At 44.4% G+C, this 16,406-nt stretch overlaps 1 non-coding gene across 1 annotated transcript; it reads right to left on the reverse strand.

The window, feature by feature from the left end:
- Positions 1-272: 272 nt before the first annotated feature.
- TRNAI-AAU lies at positions 273-346 on the reverse strand. Its single transcript has one exon. It is a non-coding gene; the product is annotated as a tRNA-Ile (tRNA).
- Positions 347-16,406: the final 16,060 nt, after the last annotated feature.

Consider the following 16,406-nt stretch of genomic DNA (forward strand, 5'->3'; position numbering starts at 1 on the left):
ATCGTGGAAATGAAGATGCCATAGAAATAACCACAGGGAGGGGGTAGGGGGGGGAGGGTGAGAAGAAGAAGAAGGGAAAAAAAAGCTTACTAGCACCTAGTTTTCCCACCAACTGCTACAAATCAGTAAACCAAGGATGATTGAACTGGTCCTATGTCACCTGTGTGAGGCATTTCTGTTTCATGCGCTTTCAAGGGAAGCTTTGCTGAGGCCTCCAGACAACCACACTTACCCACTAAGAAGCACCTGGGGAAGTTTTCAAGGAGTAAAAGTGGCCCTTATGGGGATTGAACCCATGACCTTGGCATTATTAGCACCATGCTCTAACCAGCTAAGCTAACCGGCCAACGTAGGTGATGAGCTTGGAACTTTCACCTCTATGTAAAGAAAGTGCACTAGTGCTACACATCCTGCAGGGCATGATGGACCTCTGGTCTGACCCAGCAGAGGCACTGCTTATGTTCTTATGTTCTTATATCCTGTTGAGAGTCAGCCAGTGCTGGTGCCTCTCCTCCTCTCTAGTGTGTCACGGCACACCTGAAATCTTAGGATGCATACTGGTGTGCCACGGCACACAGTTTGCAATACACTTCTCTACATGGACTAGCTTAGGAGTGAGGTTCGTTGCTGTCACAGGTCGAGCAAAACTAGAGGTTCTCAACCCAGACCTCAGGATACATTTACATAGAAACACAGAAACATAGAAATAGACGGCAGATAAGGGCCACGGCCCATCTAGTCTGCCCACCCCAATGACCCTCCCCTACCTTTCTCTGTGAATAGATCCCACGTGACTATCCTATTTGGCCTTAAAATCAGGCATGCTGCTGGCCTCAATAACCTGAAGTGGAAGACTATTCCAGCGATCAACCTCCCTTTCAGTGAAAAAGAATTTCCTGGTATCCCTGTGCAGTTTCCCGCCGCTGATTTTCTACAGATGCCCCCTTGTTGCCGCGGGACCCTTGAAAAAGAAGATATCTTCTTCCACCTCGATGCGGCCCGTGAGATACTTGAATGTCTCGATCATGTCACCCCTCTCTCTGCGTTCTTCGAGTGAGTACAGCTGCAACTTATCCAGCCGTTCCTCGTACGGGAGATCCTTGAGTCCCGAGACCATCCGGGTGGCCATTCTCTGGACCGACTCCAGTCTCAGCACATCCTTACGGTAATGCGGCCTCCAGAATTGCACACAATATTCCAGGTGGGGCCTCACCATGGATCTATACAATGGCATAATGACTTCAGGCTTACGGCTGAAAAAACTCCTGCGTATGCAATCTATGATATGCCTTGCCTTGGATGAAGCTTGCTCCACTTGATTGGCAGTCTTCATGTTCTCACTGACGATCACCCCTAAGTCTCGTTCTGCTTCAGTTCTTGTTAGTATCTCGCCATTAAGGGTGTAAGTCTTGCATGGATTTTGGCTGCCCAGGTGCATGACTTTGCATTTTTTGGCATTGAAGCTGAGTTGCCAGGACCTAGACCAGCGCTCCAGTAGGAGTAGGTCATGCATCATGTTGTCGGACATTGAATTTATGTCTGTTGTGCTTTTACCCACTACATTGCTTAGTTTGGCATCATTGGCGAATAATGTTATTTTACCTCGCAGCCCTTCTGCCAAGTCTCTTATAAAGATGTTGAATAGGATCAGGCCCAGGACCGAGCTCTGCGGCACTCCACTGATTACCTCCGTCACTTCGGATGGGGTGCCGTTCACCACTACCCTCTGAAGCCTACCTCCAAGCCAGTTCCCAACCCATTTCGTCAATGTGTCGCCCAAACCTATAGAACTCATCTTGCTCAGCAACCTGCGGTGTGGTACGCTATCGAATGCTTTACTGAAGTCCAGGTATACTATGTCCAGGGACTCCCCAACATCCAGCTTCCTCGTCACCCAGTCAAAGAAGCTGATCAGGTTAGATTGGCAGGATCTCCCCTTAGTAAATCCATGTTGATGGGGATCCCGTAGATTCTCCTCGTTCAGGATCGTATCCAATTGGCGTTTGATTAGAGTTTCCATTAGTTTGCACACTATTGATGTGAGACTCACCAGTCTGTAGTTTGCTGTCTCCATCTTGGAGCCTTTCTTGTGGAGTGGAATGACGTTAGCCATCTTCCAGTCCAACGGGACGTTACCCGTACTAAGGGAGAAATTGAAGAGCGCGGATAGCGGTTCCGCCAAGACATCACACAACTCCCTGGGGTGTAGGTTGTCAGGCCCCATTGCCTTGTTAACCTTAAGCTTTGACAGCTCGCATTAGACACCACTGGGTGTAAACTCGAAATTACTAAATGGATCATCTGCGTCAACCCTTGTCTGTAGCTGAGGGCCGAGTCCTGGCACCTCGCGGGTGAAGACTGAGCAGAAGTATTCATTTAACAGTTGGGCTTTTTCCGAGTCCTAAGACGTACTATCCCGCCTGAATTCTTATTTCTGTCACTGATGTACCTGAAGAAGGATTTATCTCCTTTCTGGATGTTCTTCGCTAGAGACTCCTCCATGTGAAATTTGGCCTCCCTAACTGCTGTTTTGACGGCTTTTGACTTGGCCAGATAGACTTCCCTAGAGTCCTGTTTCCCTGATTGTTTGTAAGAGATGAATGTTTTTTTCTTCTCCTTGATGAGGTCCGAAATCTCCGCAGAGAACCACTGTGGCTTATTGTTCCTTCGCCGTTTACTTACTGATTTAACATAGCGGTTTGTTGCTTCTTGTATGGTGGCTTTCAAAGTCGACCACATTTCTTCCACGTTATCGGTTTCTGCTTGGCTTTGTAGCGCCTGGTGAACGAAGTCTCCCATTTCTTTGAAGTTTGTGTCCTTGAATTTGAGGACCTTGGTCAGTGTGTTAGATTTAGTGAAACCTTTCCTGAGATTGAACCATACCATGTTGTGGTCACTGGAGGCCAATGTGTCGCCCACCGAGACCTCTGTGACACTTTCTCCATTGGTAAGTATCAGGTCCAGTATTGCCTGATCCCTTGTTGGTTCCAACACCAGTTGCCTGAGTCTTGCTCCCTTCATAGAGTTTAATAGCCTCCTGCTGCTGCCAGAAGCAGAGGAAAGCGTGTCCCAATCCACATCAGGCATGTTGAAGTCACCTAACAATACTGTGTCCCCACGCAAGGTGATATTCTCTATATATCCGATTAATTCCATATCTAGGTCATCCTGCTGTCTTGGGGGTCTGTATATTACACCAAGATACAGGCATTTGTCCCTCCCTCTGGCCAAATTTACGCAAAGGGATTCCCCAGTGTAGTGGACATCTGTGATTCTGGTGACCTTAATGTCATCTTTAGTATATAATGCTACACCTCCTCCCATTTTGCCCTCCCTGTCCCGGCGAAGCAAGTTATAACCCGGTATGACCATGTCCCACCCGTGGGAGTCCGTGAGCCAGGTCTCAGATATCGCCACGACATCCAGGTCGGCATTCCTCATTTCTGTTTCTAATTCCAGGATCTTGTTTCCCAGACTGTGGGCGTTTACATACATAGCCCTCCATGTTGTATGTTTGTTACGTCTCAGTGGGGATGTTCCCGCTTGAGCTACTTGGACACCTTTAGCATTATTCGCATGTTTTGTACTTTCCCTAGACCCAGAGTTACAACGTGCACCTATCCCGGACTCCCCAGACCCAGAACTACAGTGTGTTCCTATCCCAGACTCGGAAAGTGTGTACCCTGTGGGGGTATTCCCACTTGGGCTACTTGAACTCCTTTAGTACAATTTGAAATGTGTGTTCTCTCGCTGGACCCAGAATTACAATGTGTACTCCCCCTAGACCCAGAATTACAATGTGTACTCCCCTTAGACCCAGAATTACAATGTGACCCAGAATTATAATGTGAGCCAACCCCAGACTCGAAAGTGTGTATACTCTCCCCTGACCCAGATCGGTGTTTACTTACCTTAGTCTCAAAAAAGTATTGGCAGCTTAGCTCGCCAGGTAGGTTGTGCCCGTACCCTCCCCCAACTTATCTAGTTTAAAGTCCTGTGTAGTAGGCGGGCTAGACGGTGTCCGTTCTTCCCTCTTCTGGTCAGGTGTAACCAGTCTGGTCCCTGTAGTCCTTGCAATGCCTCTCCATGGTGCAAGAACCCAAAGTTCATCTCCTTGCACCATCCCTGCAGCCAGTCGTTTGCCCTCTTGATGCAATCCTCCCTGGCACTGCCCTTGCCCCTTACTGGGAGGATCGAGGAGAAGACCACCTGCGCATCCATACTCCTCAGCTTCTCACCCAGGGCTCTGAAGTCTTCAGGTATGCTCTCCGGGGTGCTCTGACGATGTTGTTGGTTCCGACGTGGATGAGAATCATGGGGAAGTGGACACGGGGCTTGATGAGTCTGTCCAGGCAAGCGGTTACATCCCGGATCCTGGCCCCTGGCAAACAGCAGACCTCTCTTGATTGCAGGTCTGATCTACAAATTGGACCCTCGGTGCCCCTCAGCAGCGAATCCCCGATGACCACCACTCTGCGCTTCTTAGGGGTGGGCCGATCTGTTGACTCCAGAACTGGAACCGTCTGCTGAACAACTTCCTGTTTCTCGTTGTCAGGACCTTCCTGTAGCAGCTGGTATCTGTTCCTCAGGGTGATTTGTGGTGTCGATGTAGAGCCGCCCTGTATGTGAGAGAAAGAGACAGAATAAGGTCTTCTCCGTTTTCCTGTGGAGGAAGTCACCAGCTGCCAGGAATCAGCGTCCCCAGCCACTTCCTGTATTCCGACGGTTGGTCTCAAGTTTGCAGGTTTGGATGCTTTGGGTGTCTCTAGAATGGTCTTGTCAGGTTCCTGTTCGGCGATCTGAGACAGCTCCTGGATGACTCCATCGATAAAGGTCTCATCATCTCGGATACATCTTAAGCGCTGAACCTCCTCTCTCAGGCTCCTCAGCTCTAGCAAAAGGCTTTCGTCTGGCTGATCCATTCCTTCCATCTGTGTGGAGACTGTAGACATCTTTGAGGGGATGGCCTCGGTCTGTACAGAGACCTCTGTCCTCCGTCCTGGCTTCCCTTCCATCTGTACGAAGACCGTAGCCATTCCCTGGTTACTTTCGGTGACTGGACTGCCTGTCTTGATAGAAGTCTTGCTGCTTCTAGTTCTACCTGCCATTTATAAAAGTTGGTGTTTGTTTTTTTTTATACTTGTTAGGATGGGGGCTGTTAGGTGTTGTCAGAAAGTGTTGAGGTTGGAGGGATAGAGGTAACTAGTTAGTTCTTGGTCTGGGAGATAGAGTAGTTAGTTAATTGTCAGTTAAGGTTGCCTGCTTGTTAGTGTGCTAGTGAGGTCAGTCTGATTAAATGTTAGAGGATAGTGTGGTGTGCCTGTTAAAATGGTTTGGGGATAGAGTGATTGGTGTGGTCCGCCTGTTAAGTGTGAAAGGTTTAGTTGCTTGTTGGTTAGATAGAAAATAGAAAGTTGAAAGACTTGGAAGAAAGTTGAAGAAAGACTGAAGTCAATTGGTTAATTAGCTAGTTGTAGAAGTTAAGAGACCAGCTAAAGTTGATAGCCCTTCCTTGATGCCCTTCTTGAGGCCCTTTGCAAAGGCGCTCTCGCTAAGGCCTTCGCCGCATGCCGAATGGCTGCGCGCCGTTGGCTCGCCTCTTTTAGGGGGGGAGTTTGGCTGGTGACGTCGGGGGTGGGCGGAGTTAGCTCTCGCCTCTTCCCCTGCTAGCACCGCCTTCTCTGGTCCTCCCTCCACTTCTTCTTGCTAGCACACTCTCTGCTCCGCTCACTGTTCTGCCATGTGCTCAGGACTGTTCTACCATGTGCTCCGGACTAGGCACAGCTCCTACAGTCTCCCTTTGGCTAGCCTTGCACTGTGGACTCTCTGCCGTTGGCTCGTCCCCTTTTATGGGGAGAGTTTGGCTGGTGACGTCGGGGGTGGCGGAGTTAGCTCTCGCCTCTTCCCCTGCTAGCACCGCCTTCTCTGCTCCTCTCTCCGCTTCTTCCTGCTAGCACATTCTCTACTCCGCTCACTGTTCTGCCATGTGCTCAGGACTTGGCACAGCTCCTACAGTCTCCCTTCGGCTGGCCTTGCACTGTGGAGTCACCTTTCAGAATATCCACAATGAATATGTGTGACATAAATTTTTATCTATTCTATGCAAATCTATCTCATGCATATTCATTGTGGTTATCCTGAAGACCTGACAAGCTAGGTGTGGCTCAAGGACAGGGTTAGAACACATTTGAAAGCTTTACCCCTGAAGGAGATTACCCGCAGTTACCTCAGTGGTTCTTAACCAAGTCCTCAGGATAGCCAGTTAGATTTTCAGGATATCCACAATGAATATGCATGAGATAATTTTGCATACGTACACTACTTTGGTTCATCGTCCATACATATTCAGGCTTTTACTATCTCCTGACTGGATTATTGCAATACTGTCCATGTTGGATTGCAAAAATCACAATTATGTCACTTACAAATGCTCTAAAACACTGCTGCCCATTTTCTTTCATGCAAAGAAGTATGATCATGCTACATCTTGTTTACGTACATTCCCTCCACTGGCTCCCTATCCAGTTATTGCATTCAGTTTAAAATTCTATGCCTAACGATGTTTATGAATGTTATGATTTTATTAATTTTGGGTTCTATTACTGTCCATGCCATCTCTAAGCATAATTTGGTTTATTTAAAATTTTTGTTATCTTAATTTTTTTATTAAATTATGTGTATGTGACCCCTGATGAAGGTGTTTGCCAAAACACGGTCCGTGTTGGGTCAATAAAGGGTTCATTGAGACCCTTGCTGTATAATTAATGTTATACAGCAAGGTCTACCATTATAACTCTTCTGCTTATTTAGCGTTGCTGGTTATTCCATACACTCCATCACGCCTACTGCAATTTCTGGATGGCCATTGTTTATCACTTCCAGCCTCAAAGAGACCCCATTATGAATTAACCCATAACTCCCCCTTCTTCTTTCAAGCACAAAAATTATGGAATGCCTTACCTACTTACATTTGGTCATTTGCCCAGTTCAAATGTCATCTGAAAATTGGTCTGGTATCAGAGCAGTTCATGAGCTTAGAGAATAACAGAGGAACAAATTTGTCTCTGTCCCCGCAAGCTCTGTCTTCATCTGCAGAAGCCTCAAACATTTTAAAATCATAAGAGGTTTGTGCAGTTAAGGCAGAGCTTGCAGGAATGGGGTAGGGACATGGACAGGTACAAAGCCCCAATTAATAGTAGTATCTCTTAAAATCTACTCCCTTCTCTGCTGACTGTATCAGTTAGTGTCAAAAGGTATCAATGTTAACCCTTTCCTATTTTAATTTGTAGTTCTTATTTCTGTTTTTAATTATTGTAAATCACATTGATCTGTTTTTCAGAAAATGTGGTATAGAAGGTGATGGAATCAACATATACATGCAAATCTATCTCAAACATATTCATTGTGGTTTTCCTGAAAACCTAATTCAAGTACTGGGCTAAGAAACACTGATCCAGGGTAAGCACCTCTTTGAGAGTGCTTTCAACTCCTAACTCCCTTTACCTTGGGTTCTACATCCCCAACCCTATATGTTGCGTCTTTCTGTCCAAGTTAGATTGTAAGCTCTTCCAAGCAGGGACTGTCTATAAATGTCAAAATCTACAGCGCTGTGTACGCCTTTCAGTGCTATATAAGTGATAAGTAGTAGTAGTAAGGAATCTTACAGTGTTAACCGATTTCAATTTACATCATATTCTAGGTTTTTTCACCAAGTCTCCAGATCCACCAATAAGTCAGATTTTCAGGATACTCCTAATGAATATGCATAAGAGAGGTGTCCATATAATGAAGGCAGTAGGCATTCAAATCTTTCTTATCCATATTCATTAGAGAGATTCTGAAAACCTGTCTTGTTGTTGGCCCTGGATGACTGGGACTGAAGATTAAGGTTTTATATAGGAGTAACCAACCTATGGTACTGTATTTTGGGCCCTGCATTTTAGTTCTTTATTAGGATTTGTGTGTTGCATGTTGGTTGATTTCCACTTTTTATAAACCTTTTCATTGATGTAAAGGTTCTCAACCCAATCCTTGGGATGCACTGATCCAGACAAGTTTTCAGGATGCTCACTATGATAGATTTGCATACAATGGAAGTAGTACATGCTAGTGCTGCCCAATTCACAATTCAAATCTATTCACCGATTCGAATCGATTCAATTTTAAGAAAAATTGGCCTCCCAATTTGATGGGATTTCAGATTAGACAGTCCCTGGCACCCCCCCTCCCCCATGCCTTCCTTAAGCAGGAGCGGCAGCACTGCCTCTTGCTGACTGTTCGATGCTGCTCCTGCTTGAGGGGGGAGGGTCAGTTGGAAAGGCCTGAATGTTTCTCCAGCTTCTTCGCTCTTACCGGCTTAATCTAATATGGAAGCCTGCAGGATCGCTGGTGCTATAGCAATCCCTGCAGCTGCCCATCGTCCTCAGTGGCACGTTCTTTCTGCTAAGGTCCCACCCCTCGTCTGACATCAGGGTCAGGATCACGGCACAGGAAACGTGCCGCTGAGGATGACAGCAACTGCAGGGGTTGCTAAAGCACCTGTGATCCTGTAGGCTGCCGTATTAGCTTAAGGTAAATACGGGGAAGCTGGGGGAGCAGGCCTTGGTGGCGGGGGGGAGCGGCAGGTCTTGGCAGTGGGATGGCAGACCTTCACAGGGGGAGCAGGCCTTCATGGCGGGTAGGCAGGCCTGTGCAGAGAGAGGAGGAGGAAGGAGTAAGAAAGGGGAGGAGAGATGCCAGACCTGGGGTGAAGGGAAGAGAGAGACCAAACCAAAAAGAGGGGGAGGAAAGCAGAGGAGAGGTGCTGGACTAATGGAGAGAGGGAAAGAGAAATGCAAGACCACAAGGGGAAGGGTACAAAAGGGGCAGATACTGTTCCAAAGTAGGTGGGCAGGGTGCAGGATGGCAGGAGAGATAGTAGGAGAAAGCCTGTACCTGGGGAAGGGGATACAGGAGGTAAGGAAGAGAGAAAGAATAAGCTGGATGTGGGGAGAGATAAGATGCTTGGCATGGAGGGAGCATAGGAATAGGGACACAAGGGGGACAGTACTTGAGAGGAGAATAGGGACAGGGACACAGAAGAGAGATGCTGGACGAAAGGGTAGTTGAGAAAAGGAGAGATAGTGAATCTGTGGATGGTGGGGTCCATTGCTGCAGCTGTGGGGGGATGGAGATGAACAAAAGGAAAGATGCCTCCAGGGGAGGAAAGGGAAACAGAAGGGGAGGACAGAGATGGGAGATGGATGGTTAATACAGAGAAAGAAGAAAGACGGAGAGCCTGATCAGAAGACAACCAGACCAACATGGGACCAACATGATTTCAAAAATGACCAGAAACAAAAGGTAGGAAAAATAATTTTATTTTCTGTTTTATGATTACAATATGTCAGATTTGAAATGTGTATCCTGCCAGAGCTGGTGTTAGACTGCGAACGTGAGCTAGGATTTAACAGAGAGAGGAAAAGTATTTTTTGTTTGTTTATTTTGTTTACACCACAGGACCAGTGTGGATAGGAGAGGTCAAAGGGGGTGAAGAGGCTATAAAATAAACCCACCAGGATGTTTGGAAAAAAACACCCAATTGGGCAGGAAAATCGAATCGAATCGAAAAATCGATTCAATAGGCTGAATCGAATCGAATCAAAATTTTATCCCATATATATTCATTGTGGATATCCTGAAAGCCTGACTGGCTAGGTGTATCCTGAGGACTGGGTTGAGATTGAACCCCTGTTTGAAAATGAGGACCAGTATTTGCTAGGCTAAGGCAATAGTTCTTAATCCAGCCTGTCTGGTTTTCAGGGTATCCACAAGAAATATGCATGAAAAAGATTTGTATACAAAAAGCCAGTGCATTCATATTCCTTGTGGGTGTCCTGAAAACTAGACTAGATGAGAGTGCCCCATGGACTGGATTGAAAAGCAATGGGCTAAGCTAAGGCATGGTTAGTGCCATGGGCCAAGTCATTTAAGAAAGTGGCTGATTATCCTGATTAGCACACAACTTTTGTGCACTTTAAATTTGCATGTCTTTAGCTTACTGCATCATTGGAAGCTGTGCACTCAGCCATCAGCATATAACTAGCATATAACATAGTTTTCTGCATCAGCTCCTCTGATAGAAGGGTTGTCACTGAATCAACGGACAGCAGTTTCCTCCACCTGTGTATCAGATGGAAGCAAAGCAATATCCAAGCCAGGCTCCATGGAGTAAGAATCACTTATGGCCATTTATATCATTCTGTCTCATTTGGCTCTGGTGTAATTATGCGTATTTAATTATGATGTAAAATAGCTGGCAAGGCTGGAGTCAAAGAGATTTTCCATTTCCATAGTATCTAGTGGTCAGGGAATCCCTCCATATAACTCCCAGTACCTTAACTGAGTGTTTTCCAGCCCTGCCTTGCAGATACAGTTAACCAGTCAGATTATCAGTTTCTACAGTTCTGTGGGAGACTCCTATCTGATAGAATCTGCTGTGAACTGGTGTATATAATTGATAGCTGTGTTTGTCTAGTTGCACTTTAGAAATGAAAAATAGTAGTCAAGAAGCTTGAAATTAATTTCCCTTACACTCTATCTAATGTACCTGGGGCAGTGAAGGGTTAAGTGACTTGTCCAGTGTCACAAGGAGCAGTACAGGGCTTGAACCCACAACCTCAGGATACAGAAGCTGTAGGGATAACCACTACACCACACTACACTCTCCTCTAGTCATCTTGGTTTCCAAATATTTCCTGGGGATCCTGTTGAACTCCAGGGCCCAGTTACACTCGCTCTCTTGTCTGCCCAAAGGTTCCTTCCTTAAGCCTCACAACACTCACATAGGTTGATATTCAAAGCAAGCTAATTGGCTAGTAATAGCTCTCAGCTAGTTAAATCACTTGTTCAGGTCTAACCGATCATTTTCAGCAGCATTTAACCAATTAGTGTCGCTGAAAATGTCTGAGTAGCACCTAGCTCAAAACTGATTATTTGGGGGGCATTCCGGGGGTGGAGTCAGTGCCAAACCGGCAAAGGTAACTGCATAAATAAGATCACATAAATGTCAGTCCTATCTTTATGTGGTGCCCCATAGCTGGTTAAGCGCTCAATATCACACTTAACCAGTTATGCTTTAGCCAGCTCTGCAAACCTGAAAATTCAATGCTGAAGCCTGGACATAGACTGGCATTGAATTTCCAGGCATTAAGCTGGCAACAGTCAACAAAATGCTGAGCACGCCCTGCCCCTAGGAAATGAGTCAGGAGGAAAAAGGAGAAGAAGAACAACAACAAAAAAAGCAAGTCAAAGTGGGCACATATCATGAATGTTATAGATATACAAATCACCATAGTATCATAACAATTCAGTATAGCAAGGCCTTCAGAAGTGCCAGTATCAACCAAGTGTTTTCATTGGCACTGGCCTCCTCCTCATACCCGCTGTGAACTCTATTAATAATTTTATAAGGTGCTTTCCTATAAAGTGCTTTGTATATCACAAAGTGCTTGTTTAATTAAAGTGCTGTAGTCAATAATTTAATCAAACTGTTGAGCAATTTTTAAGCTCAATAAGCTTCAAACATTTCATTGTTCATATCGGGAAGGGACCTGTCATTCGACATGTTTCGCTGGTAGACTATACCAAGAACCATCCCTCCTACAAAGGCAGGCTCTTCTTGATTATGACAGGGATAGGTATGCAGTTGATAACCCGCAATTAGAAGAATTGTGATTGACTCAACTTTCCGTTTTGGTGGGCCAGTTTATGTTTAGGGTACAAATACAAAAAGATGAATGCAGATATTTAATTTGATCTGGGGCCCGTTGACATCCTCTGTTAATTCAACATAGTTTCTTGGTTTTCAAATCTTTTCTTTATTTTTAAACATGTCCAGGACAGGGGTGGGGGGGGGGATATATTTTTTGGTTCATTTCTTGATCAAATTATTGGATGGGAGGGGAGGGATATTTATTATCGTCTTTGTTATTGATGGAATTTAAGTGCTTATTTTGTAACGAATGTATGTATAATTTAAGGCACTTTGTATTAGTTTTGAAAATTAATAAAGATCTATAAAAAAAAAAAAAAAGAATCGTCCCCCCTTATCTCATGAATGTGCACCATCCTGATCAGTTAGTTAAGAACAAAGATACTGAATTGTTATGATACTTTAGGTGATTTGTATAGCTGTTTGTATTATAGTATCAATATATCTGGCTGCATGATACCACTGTAATGAATGTTATAGAAGCACACTCTTTAGACCAGTGGTCTCAAACTCACAGCCCAGGGGCCACATGCGGCCTGCCAGGTACTATTTTGAAGCCCTCGGTATGTTTATCATAATCACAAAAGTAAAATAAAACAGTTTCTTGATCACATGTTTCTGTAGCTATAAATTACAATATTATTAAGACACCCAAAAGGAAAGATTTATAAACTATAAAGAGTTTTTACTTCATGCAAAATTGTCATTTCTTTAATAAGACATTAACTATTTTTTCTGAGGCCCTCCAAGTACCTACAAATCCAAAATGTGGCCCTGCAAAGGGTATGAGTTTGAGACTACTGCTTTAGACTGACCCCACCATAGGATAATGTCTGAGATATAATGGACTCCTTCTCTTTGATCTCATAACTATTTAGGGACACCTTTGTTACCCCATGTCTGCTGAGAACTAGTGCAATCCTAGCCCTTGCTGAGTCCTGCAGTGCACTTTCACCTCCTAGAATGCAGAACAGCCCTAGCCCAGCTGTAGTTCTGCTCATGTAGATCCAGAGACTGTCATGGAATGCAGATTTCCGCTTTCTCCTAAGGCACCTATGCATGACTTCCATGCCCAACTAATTCCTATGTACAGGAGATCAAGCTAGGGTCACACATCGGCAGACCTATCTATGACATCTGGTCCCAGTGACATCAGGAGTGTGGCTCTGGGTAAGAGACAGGACAGCAGACTTAAATTAGAGATGGGAGGATGTGGAAAATGTTTGGTATTTTGAATGGAATACGAAAATGTTTTCTAACTAAAGACTTCATGTTGTGCTTTAAAATCATATGTCTCAACTTAAAAATAATAATCTTCCTTCTGGGATTCTAGTGCTGCCATCTGTGACTGGGCACAGCAGGCAGCGGTGGTGTTTCAGCAAGTACTTTTGCTTGAAAAACATTATCATTGTGTATCATTCACTATGCCAGCTAGAAGTCTTTGCTGTGTATTTTATAGTCGGAAATCATTGCTGTATATGTTATACCTATGCTCTGTATACAGCAGGCAGATTCTGCACAGGAAATCCTCACAATGTATTTTATAGCCACACTCTGTACCATAAGCCTTGTCTATATGATAGGTCTTAGACTGCACATTGTCATTCTGTCAGACTACTCAGACCACCTCTTACTCTGGCTCTGTGCTCCTGACAGCAGGGTGGATTTCCCAGAATGCCTTTCTTCACAGAAAGCCTTTGCTACCCCTCAGCTGTAATAATATGATACTGAAACATTCCAAACCATTGTGACATCACTCCCCTAAACGTTATGATGATGAAACACTAAGCCCGATGAAGCAACCAGGTCATTTAGTGTGAATAATTAACCTCACAATGAAAGCTAAAATGACTTAATGATTTTCTCAGTAGGGTGTCTTAAATAATATTTGTCAAAACTGCACTCTTTGTGGTCAGTTTATTATCTAGCATTTTTTCAGCCATAGAGTACTTATGTTCTTATGATGCCAAGTTACCCAGTTCCAAGCTGGAGACTTTTTGTCCTGTCGCGGTGTTGAACTTAGACCAAAAATTGATCTATGATAAACACTTTAAATAGAAACAACATAAACTTGTGGAAATCCTCTACACATTTATTTTGTTTCTATGTAAAGTATTTACCATAGACCTATTTTCGGGCTTATAGTTTTGTCTGATTGAGTGAAGGAGTTAAGAAGCTTGGACCCCTGATGCTTGCACTTTTGTACCGAAATATGGTCTGTGTCAGGTTTTTCAATAAGATGTACTTCACTATTGCCATCTCTGAGGCCCTTGGTGCTTTTTTTCACTCACTGGACTGGTATGTACTTTGAGTCCCTCTTCTGGCTTTTTGATTAACTTTAAGTATGAACACTTATTTCATGTCAAAGAGTGATGACGTTGCTCGTGCCTGAGGGCAGTTAGGCACCTGGAGGGAAATTCTAAGTTTAGGCACCGGTAGGTGTGGCTAACACCAGAAGTGTCGTCAAGCACTATAAAGCACCTACATAAGCGTGATTCACAACAAGGATAGGTGCCAGAAATGTAGGCCTGGAAATCCTTGGCCTACATTTCTGGCACCTATCTTTCCTGGAGGTGCATTTCTATATACAGCGCTGCCATCATGTGATTGACACACAATTAGTGGCCACTTTTTTAAGTGGCCACTAATATAAGCACCTTAAAGAAAATCTGGGCCATAATTCCTAGGCCTGCCTCTGACCTGTCCATGCGCCTCCAACATCCACCCCCACCCCCACCCCCTAGAAGTTGTGCCCAATAGAATTTGTGTGTATAGCTTCTAGACTAGCAACTCAAGGCAGCATGATTGCTAATTGGTACCAATTAACACAGATTAAAGCTAATAACTGGCTGTTAACTTGCATTAACAGCTAATTTTGAAATTTAGTTGTGTGTGCCACTGATCTTATTCAATAAATTGTACACACAAATTGGCATTCTAAGCCTAAATTTGGACGCTCAAGTTTATAGAATTAGAGAAAAAAAAGGGCAATTCTATAACTGTACTCACATTTCGGTGCCATCTGTGCATATAAATATACATAATACCGGCGCTTTCATGGGTAGATGCACATTTTTGCACAGAAGTGGCATCAAAGTGACTGAGCACTATTATATAAGGATGTATGCAACTCACATAACACATAAATATAAGGGGGCATGGGAATGGTGCCAGCTACAGGTAACTTACAGAATACTGTATGTTCTACATGCCCTTGCTGCATTACTTGATCACAGCTATGCCGGGTCTATGGCTAGTGTAACTACAGGCATATAAATATTAGGTGAGCCAATGCCAGGTTATACTAGTATTCTGTAATGGAACCTGGGCACCAAGATTGCCATGATAGAATTAGCTCTAACCATGTGGCATCTGGGCACCCTGTCAAAGTCCATGTCAAAATGAAAAGATCTCTAATTCTTTCATTTACAGCGATCACAAAACCTTTAGCATATACAGTAGGAGAAAGGCAATAGTCTCTGTCAATTATTTTCTCCAAATCATGATTTAACCCAGTAGTCTCAAACTCAAACCCTTTGCAGGGCCACATTTTGGATTTGTAGGTACTTGGAGAGCCTCAGAAAAAATAGTTAGTGTCTTATTAAAGAAATGACAATTTTGCATGAGGTAAAAACTCTTTATAGTTTATAATTCTTTCCTTTTGGCTAAGTCTTAATAATAATATTGTAATGTATAGCTAAAGAGACAAATGATCAAGAAACTGTTTTATACTTCTTCCTCAATATTTGCGGGGGTTAGGGCAGAGCCTGCCCGCGAATGTTGACAATTCATGAATAACTTTTTGGCCAGCTCTGACCCATCCCTGCCTCCCTCCCGCCTTCCCCCCGGCATCCTGGACCTTACCTGGTGGTCTAGCGGGCTTTCGGGGCAGGAACGATCTTCTTCCGCTCCTGCCCTGTGCAGATCACTGAGACAAAATGGCTGCGGGGAGTTCCCATCGTAGTCTCGAAAGACTCCAGGAACTCCCCGCTGCCATTTTGTCTCAGTGATCTGTACGGGGCAGGAATGTAGGAAGATTGCTTCTGTCCCGAAAGCCCGCTACACCACCAGGAAAGGTCCAAGGAGGTCCGGAATGCAGCGTTTCCTGTACAAAAAAAAAATTGCGAATAATCGAATCCGCAGATACTGAAACCGCGGATTCGGAGGGAGAAGTGTATTTTACTTTTGTGATTATGATAAACATACCAAGGGCCTCAAAATAGTACCTGGCAGGCTGCATGTGGCCCCCGGGCTGCGAGTTTGAGACCACTGATCTAACCCATTAAGACCAGGGCCGGGACCAACAAATGCCAGGAAGCTGTAGGCAGTTAGTCCATAAACACTGTCTTCCTGCCACTCTTGGATTGGCATGCGGACCTGATTTTACTTAAAAGTCTTGTTCAAGTAAAGAACTGGGACAATTACAATAGCAGCGGCTTTCACTTTGGCAGAGGCACTAAACAATTAGAATACACAAGGTCTCTCTTATCACCTTTCTAACTTTTCTTCCTTGTGAGAATACATGAAAATCCTCTCAACAATTCCCTTATAACAGTGTAGCTAGTAGTTTAAGTACGTATCAAAGATGATACGTATGGTTGTTACGGTAGATCTGCTGGAAGAACCAGGAGTTCTGAGACCGCAAAGTAGTGCT

This window comes from Geotrypetes seraphini, chromosome 5, assembly GCF_902459505.1.
Source record: "Geotrypetes seraphini chromosome 5, aGeoSer1.1, whole genome shotgun sequence".
Classification (NCBI taxonomy): Eukaryota; Metazoa; Chordata; class Amphibia; order Gymnophiona; family Dermophiidae; genus Geotrypetes; species Geotrypetes seraphini.